Raw genomic sequence first — 20,884 nt, 5'->3', positions numbered from 1 at the left:
CAAAAATATTAAAGAGTTTTTTCCAGAGTTTTTTCACTTTGATTTTTTTTGTTCTGAGTGGTTAGGACCTCAACCAAGTTATTAATCGCGTTGGTACGAATTACCATGGCAACAATAATGTGTAAAAATAATTGTTACTATAGCCAAATCTGCCAACCCAGTTAGGTGGAAATTTCGAAAACGCCTGATGTTTATCTGAACACGTGTTTCCTGCGTTTGTTACAATACAGGGGTTGTTGGTAGTGTTTGAATTTGACTTTTTACTGTAATGGTGAAAACTTCAAAAGTTACAGACGGCTAGCTCAAATTTACGAAGATACTTTTGACAGTTAAAAAACCCGAAAATTAAAAAAATTGATCTCATTTGCCTTCGGCCACGTTAATGGCAAACAAATACAGAATATCAAAATATCGATGTATATTAAACTTTTAACACCATCAACAAATATCCAGTGTCCCAAATTGTACTATGATCTTATCAGTGACTAGTTTCTGTTTTATTAAATCAAATAACCCCCTTTATAAGAACAATTCAAACATAACTTGCGGAATATCTGCTTCTTTACAAACAAATCTAAATTTTAAAATTTATACCTTTGACTCAGTTGAAAGACTTCTGTGACTTAATATTGAATTTAGATGGAAAACTTTTTTAACTTCTTTTAACTGAGTGCATACTAAACTATCCATTACAGTGGAAAATGCCTGTCACGGACTAAGGATTGTTTCTAACTACAGTAATACCGGCAACATTTCGAAACAAGGGACAGATTACACTTTACCTTAATTATAAAGCGTCTTGAGTTGCCCAACTTCGGAATACGAGATCACGCTTTATTTAGGACTCGTGGAATGAATCCAAACCAAAATGTTAGTAAAACGTACGTAAGCATCTACAAAGCGGTTTAAGACAGGTGAGTAACGCTGACGTCGCTTAACAAAAAAAGTTCACTTTACTATCTTCTTCTGCATTATTGCTTTTATAAAATTGTACAACTAACTAACCTTGATTTAATAACCGATTTACTTTATGTTATTATTATTTCCAATGAAAATTTGTCTTTGTAAACCGTCTTCCTCTTTAAAAAATTAAATTACGGGCTACTCACGCAGATTTTCGCAATAGTTTCTCCGGCTGGTCAATTTGAGCCCTAAAACTATTCCAGCACTTCCACACGAATTTTACGTATTCCCAACGCGCATCCTTAGATTTTTCGCACGCACTCGCCCGCGTTAATTTTCACTTGGGGCGCTACCAACTTAACACTTCTCTCAGTAAGTGAGGAAACTTTTTTTAAACGAACTATTTCACCCGCATAAAATTCTAGGCTGCGCTTAAGAGCTCTACTATGCCGCAGCTACACGCTGAAATTTAGTTACTTTCGATGCAGAGCACTTAACGCTTCCGCGGTCAGAAACGGAGTCCCCAAAATTCAAAAAATAGCTCTCCCTACTTCATCTCGAGCGAATTGCACATATGAGAAAAATAACGCCTAAACGCTATTAATTTCGGCTTATCGGCCGCCAGATAAACGCCAACTAGTTTTTCAGACAATAACCGGTCAGTGACGCATCCGATGACCTTGACTTAGAGGTATATATATTTTTTTTGTAAACCGTCGCTTTTCATTTTTTTATATCTTCAATTATGTTTTATCTTTTCTGAACTGAATTTTAGTCAACAGACAGGACTACATAAATCCCAGGATAAATCCCCATCTTCAATAATAACAAAGTTACGTACCTATGTATGCAATGGGAGTTATGCGTGTTTGTATTGATGCGAAATGCTAGCGACCCAATCCCACTAGATCTGGGAAACGTTATAGAACGTCCACCAAAAAAATAATGCCGTTTTAAAGAAATCTTTTATCGCATTTGTTTATAGATTGTTTTTTTGAGGTTTAGGCTTATTCTTCAAATAAACTGTATGTTGGTATTTTCCCACGGGATTATTTGCTGCACAATTATTGAAGTCGATAGTATAAGCCTAGCCCTGGCACCAAGCTAATCGGTATCGTACACAATATAATTCGTTTTGCATTTAGGTCCTTTAAATTTTGCATTGTAGGTATTGCAAGAAATCTCCATTAAAAATTTCGAAACCTATACCAATTTAAAAATAGAGACTGTTAAAAATCCCGGTTATTTAAAGCAACACTTTTAAACGCAAAACAAGCGCAAAAGGGGTCTTCGTTACAGCTTCGGGTTTTTTTGCCAACATGGATAGATGTTGAATAATTATTACAGCATGCTGATGCCGTACATCATTTATCATCATGTTGTCCATCAAATTTATGAGTGAGGTGATTAATTATTTCGCTTTTTTGAATTTTGGGTTGGACCAGTTCACCGAAATATTGGTATCCAAAGCGGACTTCATAAATTATGGTTTATTTATACTGAACTCGCTTTCTCATCATAAAATGAAAAATATAAAACTTGTTTGAAACTTTTTGGAAAACCATAAAATTAAGTAAAGATGAGAAATTCTTACCAATCACTGTTGATCGATCACATCGCGTCGACGTAAACTACCTATGTCAAAATTGGCGATCCATCTTCTTCTGGTATTCTAAAATAGCATAAGTTTAGGATGTGAATTAAAATACGTGCCATGCAATTATACATAAAATTAGACGTCCGTATAGAAAATGAAAAAAAAATCGCACAAAAGGCTACAACTGCATTCGTCACATCGAAAGGATGCCAAATTCATATGCCATTTAGAGAATTTGTAAATTTGGCAATTTTACAACTATACTGTGTTACACGTACCTATTGATAGAGTTGCCAGAAGTTTTTGCGTAATAAATCAAACCAAGATTTTATGTTGGTTATATTACACATAAAAAACATTAAGGTGTGACCGCAATAGTAAAATAAATAAACAGTATTACAGCACACCCACATTCTTTCGAAAAATTTTGGAAGGATAAAAATTCGCATGTACCTATACAAATAGAATCATTTCGCATGTAACAAAGTTATCTAAATAATAAACATACATCAGACACTTTCTCCTTTGTCTATTTGTATATGTATATTTGATGTTCATGTGTGTTCAGCGGACCCAGGAAATGGGATGGGGATTTCGACAAAATTATCCGATTGGTAGCACTGCTAATTGGTGAAGCTGTTTGAGTGACATATAGGAAGAAAATAGAAAAGCGCTTCTGTAGACCATACTAAATTAGACACTGTCTCGTAAAATGGTATGCATTTGTCGTAGCTTTTTGCGTTTTCGTTTCCTATATTTTGATTTTCACGATCATCTGTTTCATATCTGATGGTGGGGTCAATAATAAGGGCATCACTTGAATTAGATTCTGGAGAGGAAGCGAATACTCTAGAAACGATGCATTATAAACTCAGTCATCCGTAACCTTACAGAAGCCTTTCGTAAACGAGTAGGTACTAATTACAACGTTGCGTTGGAGCACAATCCAAATAAAATTTGTGTGTACGTCTTTACACTCGTATGTTCCAGATAGCAATGTTAATTTTAACATTGGTTTCGTATATGGGTATAAAGTTACGAGTTTCGTTCAAGCAGAAAATACAGCGGTGTCGCATCAAGTGACAATTGTACCGTACCCGACCGTGATCGGTAGGTGAAGCAAAAGTCGTGGATACTGTCGACCCGGTTCTTACTTAATAGTGCTCAATTGTTTTATTAATTCCAATCTAAAATTCTCGCCCGTCTCCTTTGATAGTATTAAGAGCATATTACGACGCTTAGAGTTATTTGTGATTTTCATTTGGCGTTATGTCTCCGATGGATTGCGAAATCTGTGATTTTTATAATATACTCGTACTTTTTAAGTGTTTTGTCAACATTTCTTTAAACAAATATAAATAAATTCGTTTGACGTTTTGTCACTGTGAATGCATCTGCGCCGGACAGACATCCTGACCGCAAATTTGACACTATGCGTTTTATTTGAGCACCTTCTCATTTCGTCTTAGCTTTGGGTCTCATGGTTTTTTATTTAGGAAGCGATCAAAGATTAGAGGAATTACTGATTATTATACCGTGACCCAGAACCATTAAGAAAAGCGTATTGATTATGTCAGCCTTGTACCGCTTTTGTATGGTTTTGCATAATTCTTGTTGTTACTTTTACGATTGAATGTGGTGATTCTATTGTTTATAACTTGTGTAGTGGTTGTAATATTGTAACGTTTGTAGTTTATAGAGTAGCCCAAATGACCGCAAGGCATTTGTAATGTTGATTATAATTCATGTAACTTTTGCACAGTTGCAATGTTTGTAGTCTTTGATGTGTAATTGTATTTTATAAATTATAAATACTTTCATTATATGTTTTTATAATATTATCATAGGCTGTTTGTAGTGCTTCGGTAGCGATTTTCTCATCACCTTGTGGTATTTCTGTTGTACTGTTTTTGTAATGCTTATGTTGAACGTAGTGTGTGCGGTGTTTTTTTTTAAATGTTTTCTTCTAATGTTGTTGCATTGTTTGAGTAATGTTTTTCTAATGTCTTTTTGTAGCTGCATAACAAAAAAAGATGCAAAATATTTTTTTCGAAACCATAGAGTTGATGCGGTGTGATAGATTAAGTAAGTGACAAGGGGAGAACCGGCAACAGGGCAGTGAGAGTCGGACGTGCACGCAAGTACATGCGTTCGTAGTTAATAAAGTTATGTAAAACAAACATGTACTTTCCTTTTGTTTTAACATAAAACACATGCGGTAAATGCGAATACCTTGCGAATGGAGTGTCTCAATGCAGAGTAAGTGATGAAACGGAACCGTATAAAAATTAAAATGCGCGTATACAGTACGTTGGAGATAGGAGGGCCACTTCAATATCTCTCTTTTTTGCTGAGATATGAAGAATTTGTCAAATATAATTTTATCTGGTGACCTAACGATCTATCCGATCACATATTGAACCTTCTCGTATCACTTCCGGCTCAACTGGTAATCGATGCAACTTTTGTTTTTCAAATGCAATGCCTATATTTTTTTAAATATTTGAAAAGAGCCATCGCTTAAAAGAGGTATTGAGGTGACCCTCCTTATCTGGAACGCACTATATACAATTCTCTGAGAAAGAACTGTCGAAAGTTATTACCATCAAAAACAGGATAACAGGATAATAGGTCTCAATTAAACCCATACGTCGAAATGCATTGCAAGGGAAAACGGTGCCACCAATTCGACGAAATTATTGTCGTGTGTGCATTTAAATCCAGTTTGTTGTGTTTTATCCTGTCTTTGCAATGTCTAGGTAATGTTTTCGTAGTGCTTTTGTAATATTTTCATTGCGTGATTCTGAATCGTTTCTTTAATTTTTCTTCTAGTACTACATTAATTATCTCTAATATCTGTAAATGATGTGATATCGATGTATAGACGTCATAACGTACTAATGTTCAATGTAATGATTTGTAATTGTTGTAACCTTATCTTTTTGTAATGTTTTGCACTGTTATTAAAAGCGTTTCAGTGTTTTCATAATTCTTGGGTAATGTTCCTGTAGTGAAATTTTAACTAAATTATAGTTCTCGTTTAAGCACAGCCTACAGAGATTAAAAGAAATATATCTATGCACTAAAACAGGTTATTGAGAAATATTTTTGTATTTTGTAGTATGTAGCGTGTGCAGTGGCGTACTGCTCCATGGTCAAAGGGGGCTTATTTTTTCAATGACCACTAGCTTTCATTACATATTCACACTTTTTTGGATATAGTGGGCATAATAAGCTTTTATATATTACATCATCAAATTTAAGTGACAAACTCAAATTAGGGAAAATAGTTGTGTTAATTAATTTAATAATTTGAGTTGAAAAGAAAAACATTATTCTTTTGTTAGTTATGTGAAAGCAATTTATTGTATTAAAAACCATTAAAAAATGTAAGTAAACCTACATTATTTATAGTGGGGTACGTCTACCGAGGCGCCTACAGAACTAAGAGAGTCATTTTGTTATGGAAAGCACCATTATTTGTAAGGTATTATTCAAAAATGAACTTTTTTTTTAATATGACAACATAAAAAACATGATCAAACGAGGAGACTTATGAAATTAATTATCAAACTATTTTCCGTTGAGCTTTTCTCTTAAATTTGTATGTATTATAATAAATTTGTTATGCCATGCCGCTACATTCAAAAAAGTGTACTCTTCAAGAACATATTGTAAAGAAAACTAGAGATTGCTATTTTAACAAAATATGCCCCTTTTGACTATGCAAATGTACGTAACTCGCCACAAATTTAAAGTACGTAGATTGATAGCAAACTTTCTGTAATTCATGTTAATAATTTTAACCAGGGGGTGTTGTTTTTTAGGGGTTAATGAAATAAATACATTACATTTAAATAATGAAAATATTTTATAAGAGTTGAAACTTGAATAAATTAAATCAAAAGAGTTTTTTAATTTAATATCACTCTATCATTCCAAGTTGCAAATAAGATGTTTAACATTATTTTTTAGCGCATTCTCGAACGAGGCCTTAACTACACCTACAGTTTTCAATATGTGTATTTGGTCGTTTTGTATTCGGTAGCTGTGGGCTCAGTGGGTAAGCAACACCGATTTCAGCGCAATTTGACCTTGAGCCCAAGATCATTTGAACTAGCGCCAAGTTCAAGCGTGGTTGGTATCAAAACTAACTAGGGTTCTTGACTGAACTCAATGTCACTGAAGGTCATTCGATCGCGGGTTCTTACCTGAACTCAATGTCACTGAAGGTCATCGTGGATGTTGACAAAACTAAAACACACTGTAGGTCGTCGTGGTTGTTGTCTAAACTAATCAGTGTCACTGAAGGTTACACGGTGATGGGTTCTTGTCTAAAGTGATCAATGTTACTGAATGTTAAACGGGGGCTTCTTGTCTAAGCGCCCCTGCAGCCCGCCTTATATTACCAAAGTGTGACCTTGAATTCTGCAGTGACATATTTCTGCACGGTGATTCACATCTAATTTACACGAAATTGTCCAATTTTACGTCGAAAACGTCTATCGAGCCCAGCAGTCTCCAACGATCTTTTCTTTGATTTCCAATAAGCACCATCTCACCATTAGTTACGTTCTATTGTTGAAGATTCATTATCCTTCCACGCGTACAACTCTTCACTAAACTGCTCCAACTTGGCATCCCTTAATTTGCGTACGTCACATATTTTATAGCTTAAGTAACTGTCACTTTTAAATTTTAAAAAATCAGCCTTAAACACTATATACCTCAAGTAAAACTCGTTCATTAGTTTAGATAAGAACCTTCCGTTTAACCTTCAGTGACATAGATTCGTTTAGGTAAGAACCCAGCACCATTCAACCTTCAGTGGCATTGATTAGTTTAGACTTGTTGTCGATGACCTTGTTAGTTTTGACAACAACCACGATGACCTTTAGTGGCATTGAGTTCGGGCAAGAACCCGAGATCAAATGACCTTCAGTGGCATTGGGTACGTTTTGACAACAACTACGCTTGAACTTGGTGCATGCGCGGTAGTTCAATCTCTTCATCAGGTTTAAAATTTGGTTTTGCACATGCTGTAGCCATACCCAGAAGCTCGTTTGCTATATTTGTTTAATTTATTTATATCTGTAGTGCATGTAGTCTTATTTATTATCTATTCAGTGTTTTTGTACTGCGTTTGTAATTTTTTAGCAATGTCTGAAATGCATGTTTTTTTTTTTTTTATTAAAGCATCCAGCCTAACTGGCCATACAGCTTGCTGTGGTTATTAGAACAATTTGAATTAAATTTTGAGATCACAACTTAACATGAATTTCAGGATGTATGACATTATTAAGACGTTCGGTTTACCTATAAATGAATTTATATGGAGGGGGAAGGTGATTTTTTATCATGTGCTCGAAGAAGTTTAATAAGTTGTTCTCGCTGTTCATCAAATCTAGGACATTGCCACAAGACATGATTCAGTTCCTCTTCCATGTAGCCGCACTCACAGTTAGGGCTATTCAGAATTTTTATTTTAAATAGTGATTTTTTGAGATTGTAATGGCCAGAGCGGCATCGATTTATAAAGGTAATTAATTTTCTAGGAATGTTAAGGTCCTGAAACCATGGCACTTCCCTCCTGGAATGACATAGCTCAAAATACTGCACTCCCTTGATTTTCCCTAAGTTTTCTATGTAGAAATTATATTCCGCCATTATATTTTTCCTGATTGCTGTAAAAAGATCTAAAGGTGGCACTCTACTGATGTTGGGTTCTAAACAAGTTGCATTTTTAGCAAGTTTATCTACTGCTTCATTTCCAGTAATACCCCTATGCGAGGGTACCCAGAAGAAAAATATGTCCGAGTTGCTCGGGTTACCGCTTTTGAAAGTGTGAATTAATTGTCTGATTTCTAGTATGTAAGGGCTAGTTTTTATCGAAAGACTTGGTTTTTTGAGGGTTTGTAAAATACTAAGCGAATCAGTTATGATTGAGGTATTTCTAGTTTTGTATTTTAAGGCTGTTTTCAATGCTTCAATAATTGCAATGCATTCCGCTGAAAAAATAGACGCGGCCTTGATAATACTTTTAGTACCAGATGTTTGATCGTGAGGAGCAAGAAATGCAGCGCCAACTGAGATTCCTTCTTCTGTTTTGCTACCATCCGTATAAAAATATATGTGATTCTGTTTCCCATTAATTAAGCTGTCGAAGGCAGAGTTGATTTTTGGAACACTATCAGTTAGATTTAAGATTTTGCCTTCTTGCAGATGGATATTAGTTCGATCAAACAAAACGGAGTAATCGACTTCGTAGATAGGCAAGTTGTTTGCTACCAGTATCTGCGGTTGCAGGCTAAGACTGTTCTAGTAATGTTTCTGCGTTTGTACAATGCCTAATGCCTATACTAGTCGTACGGTTTGAAATGTATATGTTTGTAATAATAAAAATTTATTGTGTAGCTAATCAAATTACAATTATACAGTGAAACATTAAACAATGTAATTTTCATGATCGTAATAAATATAATAATACAAGGAGTATTTGCCGTTAGGAATCGTACGTTAATATTAGACTACGGATGGGTATCGGCACCAATTAAGATAATAATTCCTCTTTTTCAGGTCAAATTTTCGTGAATGTTTATTCACGTCCTGATGAAGTGAATAAACATTCACGAAAATTTGACCTGAAAAAGAGGAATTATTATCTTAATTGGTGCCGATACCCAGTAGTCTAATATTAACGTAATATAGCGTAAACAAAAAGAAAATGATGACATAAATGCAAAATTATCGTTAATCAGTTTGTTTGAACAAATTTTTATCACAATAACCATTGTTTAACACATCGTATTATTAATGAAGATATTAATTTCATTTACACTTGATTACGCACTCTTAATTAGTGGTGAATTTGGATTGTTGTTTTAATAAGTTTTACAAATATTGCAACATGTGTAGGTAATGTCTGTAATGCTAATGCTTGATTCTCTAATTATGATACTACTTGATTGACTTGTAAAGTATGCGGTTTCTAATGTTTCTAAGGAATGTAGGTATAATGTAAAATAAACATTCATAAATGTTTTGCTAAGTTAAAAAAAACATTAATTTTGGAATTGTTCCTATAAGCATTCCAAAGAACCTATGAAATAAACCTGGTTTGCCGCTCTGATTTTCCGCGACAGAAATTTGAGCGTTTTGATTGCAATGTGATGAACAGCTGAAAATTGCTGAACCATTTGGAAAATGCGAATGACACGATCTCACTCTAATTTAGGCAAGGTGCAAAACACACTATGTGTTGTGGCTAAAGTTCTGGGTTGCCACGTTATCGAAAAATTATCAAAGTCCTCGTTTGAGATCGAAGGGACTTCAGCGCATTTTTGTGTGGCAGATCAGTATTCTATTAGCCACTTTCGATTCAACCATCAATAACAGATCTTGTCGAAGGCTACTACATTCACTAACCGCTTCCCACTTTCCTCGTGCACCCGCAATTCGCTTTTAAAGATTTGACTCCACCATCAGGAAGATCGTGTCGGGGGCTACCACATTCCCTTTGACGGTACCCACTTCCGACGTTCGGTTCACCCGCAATTCGCGTTTGAAGATTTGACTCCACCATCAGGAAGATCGTGTCGGGGGCTACCACATTTCCCTTGACGGTACCCCCTTCCGACGTCCCGTTCACCNCTCGCAATTCACTTCTATTGGCGACACGAGAAAGAGAGAGCGATTCGAGATTTACGAAACGTTAAACCGCGTGAGTTCGCAACGGAAGGTAAAAGGCGCCCGAAGTTGACTACTTCTCGAAGACGCGCGCGCGCCTCGCAAAAGGTCGTTAATTTCGCCCCTATGACAAAAACAAAATTCCGCCACGCAGGAGTTGTGCGCGTTTACAACATCTTTCCGACGACACCAATTTCAAAAGAATCGGACCAAAACTGTAGTACAAGATAGGAAAAAACTGAAAAACCTTCACGTTAGTATACTACGCTCGAGGATGACGCCCAGATGTCGCCAACCCCACATCATGTAGCCATGCCCCTAAGGTTGACAAATTTCACGGCCCTGTAGATACACGTACACCCGTTGCCTTTCTACAAGAGTTCTTCTACGCGCCCACATTTGCTGCCAGCCAGCCAGCCAGCCAGCCAGCCAGCCAGCAGCCAGCCAGAGCCAAAGTGAGATTAAAAGCTACTTTTTACAAAAAAAATTTTTTGCAAAAATGCGCTAAAAAATTTTTGCAAAAATGCGCTAAAAAGTGCGTACAACAAATTTTGGTTGACTTTTCAGGTAGTGCTTACCATTTTTCGCAGACGTCTCCAAAATGTCGTTTTTCGCGTAAGTTCAGATTTCGAAGCAACCTGAACGATGCATACAACTTTCGGTAATTTTCCGTATGCGTTGTTTAAAAATTGGTGGAGATAACCGATGAAGGCTTATCGTAAAAGTTATCGTATTCTAACCTAATTTTAATTTTTTCTCATGAGACCGAAACGTGAGATAGATAGTGGTGTGATCTTTATAACCTTCTTGTACTCTACTTTAAAGTTACTTATTTGTTTACAATTAAATAATTGTAATAAATCACCATTACGAATTTGAAATTTCGTGGTATATGAATGAGATTGGCGCTTGCGTAATTCTCATGTGCAAAATACCAATAGACAATATTATTGATAAACATTTTACTTCAGATTCCATTTTCGAGGTTAGGGTCAAAAAGCTATCGAAGTGCAGTAGGGGTGAGACTAATAAAGTGCATTTAATTACACTCATGTTATTTGCTAATTACCTCGTGACTTCGGGTTTCGAAACCTTCTGCCATATCCGGCACGCGTTTCACCGGTCGAACCTGTCTAGGATGAGAATAGATTTGAAAAAGACAAAATGCTGTGCCTATTTTAAACTCAAAACTTATGGCGTGGCAGAAATGCCTACTTCGAATTATTCAATCGTAAATGCACCAGACTTGCACTCATGTCTTCCTCAACAATGTATGTGTATGTAAGCATATGATTAAATTGACATAATGGCATGTTCGTAAGGATTTATTATTAACGGTAATGTACGTTATGCTCATAAATTATTTCTAAACACAAATAAAATTCTAAAAAAACAAGCGAGTGTTTCTTTTTTTAATAATTCCCGCGATGCCGCATTTTTATGTGACGGTAAACGTTTTAAAGGCAAAATTCCAATTTTTATTTTCGGCGGGCGTTAATATTTTTCTCAAAATACACTAAGCAGGTGTTATTTATATTGAAAATCACAACAAGCCCCCCCTGGAAAAACTAGAAAAAAATCACGTTATGCCTCGTTTTGTTTTTCAAAACTACACAAATTAGTCGCCCACAAGTTGTTTGGCACCTTTACCGTGGCCAATGGCTGAATGCAAATCGAAGGCGTATCACACCACCTCTGAGTCAGGTGACAAAATTTTGGGCGTAGTAGGACGACGGAAATGATTTATTTCGCGATTCTATAAAGTTCGAGCCAAAAAGTAATTGGCTCAACGGAAACGAGTACACAGTGCACTCAATAACTATCAGAAATGTTTTTCGAATAGCAAGTCGATTTTGGGAGAAGGGGACGGCATCTTGAAGAATTAACCTGGGGTCACGTCAATCTCTTAAGCGGAATCTAAAATGAGCTAACGAATGGGTACGTACCAAAATTCTGGTCAGACGAAATGGTACCTGATGACAATCTTTGAGCATGAAAATAATAATGAATAATTTATACATACCGAGTGTCCCAGGTTGAACGGACCATTGGCAAACAGAATTAATGTATTTGTTCGCGAAGGATCTCCGAGGCTTCTGTGTATTTGAAGTTATAGCGTTCGGCGTACGTTATTGCGCTTGCCTGATGGACGATGGTAGACAGAGATTGGTGTAGTACGTTGAAGGCTAATTTCAAAGGACTCCTTCGCGAAAAATTACATTGCCGTTTTCCTATGGATGCGTTCTATTGGGCACACTGTATATGGCCATGATCTTTTCCTTATTCGAAATTGGTCCAAAATTCCCATAAAAATGAATTTAAAATTGTATAGATGTACACGATAAAGTAAATATAAAACCCAAAAAAGTAAAAATGGTAGCTACGAGTATAAAGATTGAGAAGAGAACTCCTAAGTTCAAATGAACCATACATGTAGTTTATGCCTTTACCATTAACAGGAATGGACTGTGCAGTGGCATAACTTCATTTTAAGGGCCCGTCCTCAAAAATATTTGGGGGCCCTTTCCATTACCACTAGGATTTCTAATGAAAACTATCTTAAAAATACATAAACAAATGTTCACTAGAAATACACCCCAGAAGATTCGGATTCTTTCATAAAGATAGCACCCTCATATCGATCTTCTGACGTCTGATCTGATCAATTATAGCCAATTTATTTCTTCGCTGTTCAGCTTTTTTACTTGTCTCTGATTCTCTGATTTCGAAATTCCAAACAAGTACCGTTGGCGTATCTACAGACGCCTCCACTGGAGATACATTTAAACTCATTTAGTTTTATTAGCGATACCAATTCTTTGTGTACGAATCTGCCCTTTTGAATGTCGCTAACTGTTTCTTCCGTGCAGAGGTAAATGCTGGAGTGTTAAAATTAGCGGCATTCATCTCAAAATATAACTTCAGCCTAAGGTTACCGTATCCAGGACCTTCAGATACTTTTTGAACTGTAGAAGGTCCCGCTAATTAACAGAGTATTTCATGTACTTTATGTAAAAGACTTCGGAATGTTATTTCGAAAATGGGAAATTAGTAGAGTTGCTTTTAAATCTATTGGAGCCTGTTACTTTTGGGCATATCAAATTTCGTATTAAATTAAGGTCAGATTTAAATGATTAAAGTTCAAGAATTACATCCTCGGATTGTTAGTTTTTAGCGTATTTTCCTCAAAGTGAAAAATCGCTATTGGCTGCACTTTGACGTCCGTCCGCCCGTCCGTCTGTCCATCACACGTACTCGTTCTAAACCACTGAACCGATTTTGGCGATATAAGACTCATTTGAAAGGGCTTGATCCAAGGATTCCGTCCATACCCATATTTTTTGGTTTTGCGCATGCGCAGTGTCAAAAATTTGGTTTAACACATATGCGATCCTAACTATTTATAAAGATATTTAAATGAAACTTTATATGTAAACACTACGAATATAGGTAAAATTAGCATGTTCAAAATGTCAACTTTCTTATTTACTGAAGCGTTTAAATAAAATTTAATACATAGGCACTTGGAATACAAGCAAATCTAACACCAGTTTTAAAATTTGATTTTGCGCATGCGCAATGGAAACTTTCTTATTTGTTTGCATAATGACTTTTTAAACTTGTTTTAAATTTACCCTTAGAATCCAATTCTAAAGCACTCCTTACTCGAAAATCCACACCAATTTTGACCCTTGATCTAGTGGCGATTATATAAAAAATATTCAAAACACTAAAATAAAAACCTATGCAACAACAATTTTACAAATGAAAAATAATGTTGCAGATTTTTTGGTAAATAGTATTTTCATTTCTCTACTTACCACCCACAAACAAGGTTTTTTTTAAATCAATTGGTGCTATATGATTTTTTGGATAGTTGCCTTTTTTTAACAATAAAAAAATGTATATACATTAAACAGCAATTAATAATTAAATACAGTTTATTTTCCGAAAGTTAAATTGGTTTTACAAGTATTATTTGCCAATTATAGGTTATAATACCTAGTTGCTATTGGTCAATAACTATCGAATGTGTGTATCAAAAGTACGTTTTCGTCGGATCGGTATTTTTACATTGAGTCATACTTAACACACTTATGAGAGTGTATTATTAGATAATAAGATGAAAAGGATCGTCCTTTAGGCGATTAGTTAATATAAAAAAATCGAAAGAATTATTTTGAGATTTTGGGAATGTTAGATTTCAGAATTTTTGTAATGGAAATTTAAGACGGGCTTTTTGAAATTTTAAGGTTTTTTTGAAATGTTGGGAAATAAAGAGGGAAATTGTCAGCAGGATTTACTTTTACTTCCCGCAAAAAGGTCGCCTTTAACGCAATTTTTGAGCGGAATATAACATATTTACCATTCCTATTGACTTTTGCTGTCCATATATACCTAAAAAATGATTCTCTGAGCGGTATCATTTACATTCAAATGCATGACTCTCATGAGGTAAAGCTCTTAACAATCTCCACAATGCTGAAGATATAAGGAGGAGGAGAATAGTTGATGGGGATACATTTCCTTAGTGCCTTTCCAAAATCAGTTCAAAATTCCTTTAAAATCCTTTCTTTTAAAAAGATTGTATGAAGGGTATAGCATTAGTCTGTAGAAATGATAAATAGGTAAAATTTAAAAAATTCTGCATCGGCCGGGAATCGAACCCAGGCCGTTTGCGTTTCAGCTCACGACGCGACGATTAGACGAACGACGACGACGACGACGGCTAGCATCTTACTAGAAATGGATAATTAATTGTTGGAAACTATTTCGATGGAGAAATCACCACAATTTTTTTGGAAAATGGAAAATATGTCCAATAGGTATATTCTCGATTAAGGCGTTGTGCGCGGGGGCGCCATTCTGTTGAAAGCAACAGTCTAAAACTTTGTTTTTTTGTGTCGTACATCATTGTTTTCCTAATAAAAAGTGTTACTCAATACAGTGTGTACTTTTTTATAAAAAATTAGTTTAGTAATGATTTCACCGAAACGAAAAGTTGTATTGAAAAACTTTCAACGCTACCTTGCAAAGCTCAAATAGTGGTAATGAGAACATTTTTTACTATTTTTGTGTATCTTTTCAAATAACATCCGTAAAATTAAAACAAAATTAGAAAATTTCGGTTTTTCTCGCATATTTTCGGAACTAATCGGAATTTTCTGGTTTTCTTTACAGCAGCACTCTTTAATGGCACAACTTTTGCCCAATGTCAACATTTTCGTATCTTGTATGGTTTCCGAGATCGCCATAATAGATATCCTTATCTTAGACAGTGTATAGTATACTGTTTTATAACGTGAACTATAAGAACTGTCGAGAGTTATCATAATCATACGCACAAACGGACGGTCGGAGAAACGAAAAACTACACAATTTAAAAAAAAACCTCTCGAATCCTTAAGTTTTTTTGCACCATTGTTCCACAGTGGTGGCCGACAGAGGAAGAAATTATCAACAAGGTTTATTTTATATCGATTTTAAAGGGGGCGATGACAGTTGACATAATATTTAGTTTAAAGGGCGATGAGTATCGAAAAGTTCGTTTAGTTTTTGTGAAGAATTTCGCAAAAGTTTATAGATACGCCCAATATGTTTACATTTTGCTTTCGTCAGCGCTCTCTCCATTAAAAAAAGCAAAATAAATAGTAGTTTGCCTTAAGTTAATGAGACGATACCGCAGCTAATTATATTTATCGTCTTATTTCGTAGAGTTTATCGCATCGTTTTTTTTTTGGTTTCCTTGTCATATTATCTAAGTACTTAAACATTAATGTTTTATGACAGGTGTAATGTTTTCCTACCTACTTGAACTTCTTGACTAAAATGATAATACTTTATTAATGTATTGGTAAAAGAGCCATGGAAGTACCTACACGTGTAATTTCCGTAAAATGTGACTAATTCATTTCTACTGCATGATGAAAGTTGATGGAATTCCACAAAATTAGCCCCTTAATATCCATAATCCCACATATCTAATCTGATCGTAACAACCGAGGTCTTTTTTAATTGGAGATGGATTATTTTTCGCTTGTATCACCATATTTAGTTATTAACCACCGAAACCACAAGGTTGAGATGTTTCCCAAGAGGTTCTGTGGTATTTTTAATGTTTAGAGCACCACTGGGCCCAAAAATAGCATATCTATGGTCAGGTTTTGGTCATTGAAACCATACGTTCGTACGTTTTTCTAACGATCTAACGAAATAGGCGTATCAATACACACTTCCAATATGGCCAGCAACACCTTCCAAAATACGGTACTTGATGCCCGATGGTCAACACCGTAGACATACGATGCAGGTCGCATATCGTTTGAAAACGCTACTAAATATTTACCATCATAACATCCCTTGGAAAACAAGTAGCAAAAATTAAAGATATTGTTCATAACGGTGCCATCGTGGGGCGCATTAGGCCGCCAGTTCGTAATAATTGTTCTCCACAATTGTTTACTATGACTAATTGACGCAAAGTCAAAGGAATTCCATGTGATTCACACTAATAAAATCCACAATAATAAATATTAGATTGCGGCCTACAAAGTTACAGTATGGGGTATCATTGCAAACAATGTTTGAAAATATCTCGTAAACGTAACGTGTTTTAGAATGAAATTTTACGCCATAGTATGAAACAAGTAATCAATAATTATTTGTTTATGTTTCTATATTTTCCACACACAATAATAGTGTTTCATTTACAAGAAAAAAGTACCTAAATCCCCTTTATTACAACGTTACGTTACAGTCAACCACCTAATACCATCATAAACATTAAATTGGATGATCATCAAACATACAGAACCTCTGCGTGGTAAGGAGTAAAACAAATCTTATTTAACATGCTTATCCGCAAACAAACAAATTTATCTCTACACTTCTGCATTTTTAAATTAGTTACACAATAAAAAACACAAATAAATAAAGCTAATGTAAATCAAAATTAGTGTTAGTGAATGGGTTCTTGTCGCATGCATAGAAAGCTGGAGATACGAGTAATCTGCCAATTTCGAAGTTCAAAGATAATATTATAGGGACATTTTCGTGGCGTAATAGAAAATTATGCGAGTACTAGGGTATTTTCTAAAGTATAACAATCAGTTCCAGAGAAATTCCGTAGCATTTTTAGGTTCCTAGTGAAGGAAATCTTGATCTCCAACAATAGGTCATTTCACTTCTGTGTCCTAGGCTAGTAATAGAATGAAGTCAACCACAGCAACTCCCCTTCCTGAATGTATTAGAGGAACTATATACCAATTGACTACTTTCAGTTGTACATTTCTTTTAGGTACGGCTTTGAATATAATTTTATATTCAAAGGGTACGGGTAGTAACTTTTATAATCAAAAACACATTAAGCTGGATGGACTAAGAGGCCAAAAACTGCATTGTCACGGTTTTCAGTGTGTCGATAAACAATTGGTGCCAAAAACGATAAGGGTGAAAAAAAACAGGATTAAGTATGTAGTCAGCAATTAGTCTTTATCTTGAAGGCAAGTGTCATCCGTATCTTAGTTCAAGGTCACGTAGAAGACCACTCGAATTTCCCCTACAGGAAATAATCTCAGTACGAAACAGAAGACGATTAACCACTATCGCAAACTTAAAATTCATTGAAATGGTATGCACAAAATATCCAATTAAATTGGCGTTGCATCACCGAAATGAAATTAAGTTGGTTCACGGCATTAGTTTGGTGATGATCAACACATCAAACAATGCGAGACCGCAATGTAGGAAAAGCAAGACAAAGAGAAAATGCTAGGTCTCAACGTGAAGCATCCACTTTGGTAGTATCATTGTTTAAATACTTTATAGTTGAACAGATCCAATGTAAAAATACTTGCCGTTATATTTCTTTTGATACAGCTGTACCTTCCGCATTTTGCATCCGGCAAGTGGTGTACTCTATTAATAACAAACAAAAGTACGTTAAAAAAGTTGAGGATCACAACTTGACTACGCATTCCTTTATAAACAAGGATAAAGTATAAAAACATTAGAGGAATGTCGGTGTTGATAAGCAGATATATAAGGTGTCATTGTTTAGAATGATGGTATATCAAGTTACAGCTATCTTACATTATATGCCACGAGACGATTATCCCTTTAATAAAAGACTGCATACGTTGCCGTTTCAGTAATAAAGTTCCATTTTGCCAAGTTTACTTAGCTAATTCTTTTTTTTTCAAAATATCTTTGAATTTAAACCATCATCATTTTGGTAGAAATTTTAGTGATTATGTACCTACTTGCATTCTTTTGTATTAGTTGCCGTTGCATGCAAAAATGAAATTACAGTTACTTACTTATTAACCGTGCATGATGAGAGCATAACTATTTGTTTGTATGCAAGTTACAAAAAAGATTATCACTTAAGAAAAACAGCCCTCGCCATTTTCCTACAGCTACTGCAAAGTGTTGCCAGGTGCGACGGGATTCATGATTCATTGGTGCCGAAGCTATTTTACGCGGACAAAGTGCGGACTGCAGTGACGATGGACATTGGAAATGTCTCTAAATTACTATTTGTACAGAAGAAGGAACCTATGTGCAATTTTTCTGTATAAAATGCAACAAATTTGTAAGACAAAACAAGCATTGTTTCTTTGATAATCTCGTATTCACAGAAAAACGATGCAATTTTTTTCATTTCTGATAAATGATTTCACTACCAGTAAATTGATTTTTTTCACTACTAGCGTCTGATGACATGATTGTGAACCTTTTTTCCACTTGTAAAGTAGGCTTTCTCGGCAGTTGTTCAAAGTGGTTAATAATGTGGACATTATTACCTAACTAGTAGTCAATAATGAGAACTGTCACTTTTAGAAAACACAACCCGAAATTTCGCTCAGTAAACGTTTAGACAAGTTCTCTAAAATGAATAATTGCCACCATCAGCCATTTCTCCAGAGAAATTACATATCTAAAATTATCACATTTTGAAAAAATTCGAACCAAATTACTCTTTGAAAATATCTCAATGACAAAAAATAGGGCCTGGTTGACCTCTACTTCCACGTACTTGATGGTTTTTGCATGTTGTTTACTCTAATAGCCATGTCACAACTGTTTTTCTAACCACTGGTAGGTAATTATATTCCAGAAAATGATGGCAAAACGTACAAGTGGACCTAACGCATATATACGCGCGGTTTCCTTTTAAAGGAATTTTTCAAAAGAAATTGCTGTGTGATGTGTGATGAAATGTGATGGTTTTGTCCGCCCGTCTGTTCGTTCGTATATCCATCTGTTCCTCGTCTAAACTTGAAAACGAAAAGAAACAGCGACGTTAATCCTTCACCAATCGATTTCAAGGATTAGTGCTAAATATTGAAGGATCCTTAACTCGGTCCACCACGTTTTTAACGTCCATTTATTTCACCCTTGCAAAATACTAATAAATAAATTCGAATCTAGGGCATCATAATAATGCTCTTGGTCTATTTCCCAACGATCTTGGTGCATGATAACGATTTTGACATGATTTGATCAGAATACATATGGTCAATAAAAATACATCAAATTCATGTTTCCGGCATTGAAAGCTTTTACAACTCTAAATTCATGTGTGAAGACTAATTTTGGGTACATTTTGCTCTAAAACTTTTGACCTAGACCACAGAGAAGAATATTGAATTGTTACACATCTAAGTGTCAGGGAATAATCTAGCGACAGTCCGAACTCGATACATGACCTAGGCAATGAAAATATGTTGATTTCTATTATACTGAGCCCACAGTGTTTCCTGTTCCCGTTTTACTCGAAGTCTTATAACTTTTGTTCCTGTTGAGCCAGCTTCCTGAAAATCAATAGCGTCCGACCCTCGATACGACCTTAATGTCCAATAAGTATCTACTCGTACGCCATTTCAACATGATCGGTCACTTTTAAAAAGAGTTATAGTGCACACGGACGAACGGACAATACAAAACTATAAAGGCTCTGAAGATCCTTAAAAATTAGTGTAATTTAGAGTGTTGAACAAATAATAATAGGTATAAAGGTAACGAAATACATTTCAATTGAATTCAGCTTTTTTTCGACTTCTAATAATAGCATTGTTTAAAGACTTATAATAAAATCCATACATTCTGGGTAAACTCCCATACAAATGAATACCGAACGAGCTTCGAAATTGTTTTTGGCTCGATAGTCTACCTCTACGTAGCTGAAAAACAATAACGACCTTTCTGATTTGTGTTAAAATTTTCAAAGGGATATGGGACGTTTTTAAACAAAGTTATCGTGCACACTGAACTGACAGACAGACAGACAGCAATACAAAATTATAAACGATCTCGAGGATCGTTAAATGTGAATAATCCACATTACGTCAAAAAAATTGGGCAAATGTTACGATTTACCTTTTACAGGGATGGTATTGTAGGGACTTGAAATCAGAGTGTATTTACTGCACCGTCGCAACTTAAAGCAAAATTTACTACCAGATTTTAATTATCGTAATTTATCTTGTTTGAACGCAACCAACTCACCCCGGAACAAAAATTATTATAAATGCGAATTTGCTTAAACACACAATAGGTAAAAACAAGTAATACGCATAGGTACCTACGTAATTTAATTATTATAAGCGCAGTGAAAAAAAACGGTCTTTACTTTAGAGCTTCAAATAAAGATTAAATAAAATATGTGACTCTTTCTCTTAACAGTAAAGTAAAAGG

General features: G+C 35.2%; 1 protein-coding gene across 6 annotated transcripts in view; it reads right to left on the bottom strand.

Moving 5' to 3' along the window:
* Positions 1 to 20,884, bottom strand: part of LOC116173400 (glycogen-binding subunit 76A-like) — a 170,698-nt gene that overhangs the window by 37,208 nt on the left and 112,606 nt on the right. For 3 of the 6 annotated variants that reach the window (XM_031490849.1, XM_031490856.1, XM_031490858.1), the window contains exon 2: positions 2,498 to 2,575. The exons of the other annotated variants lie outside the window; for them this stretch is intronic. The gene's annotated coding sequence lies outside the window, so the exon portion shown is untranslated. The remainder of the gene's footprint in view (positions 1 to 2,497; positions 2,576 to 20,884) is intronic. 6 annotated transcript variants of the gene reach the window in all.

Source organism: Photinus pyralis, unplaced genomic scaffold (genome assembly GCF_008802855.1).
Source record: "Photinus pyralis isolate 1611_PpyrPB1 unplaced genomic scaffold, Ppyr1.3 Ppyr1.4_LG6, whole genome shotgun sequence".
NCBI lineage: Eukaryota > Metazoa > Arthropoda > Insecta > Coleoptera > Lampyridae > Photinus > Photinus pyralis.
The sequence above is the reverse complement of the archived record's forward strand: the minus strand, read 5'-3'. Positions and strand labels throughout refer to the sequence as shown.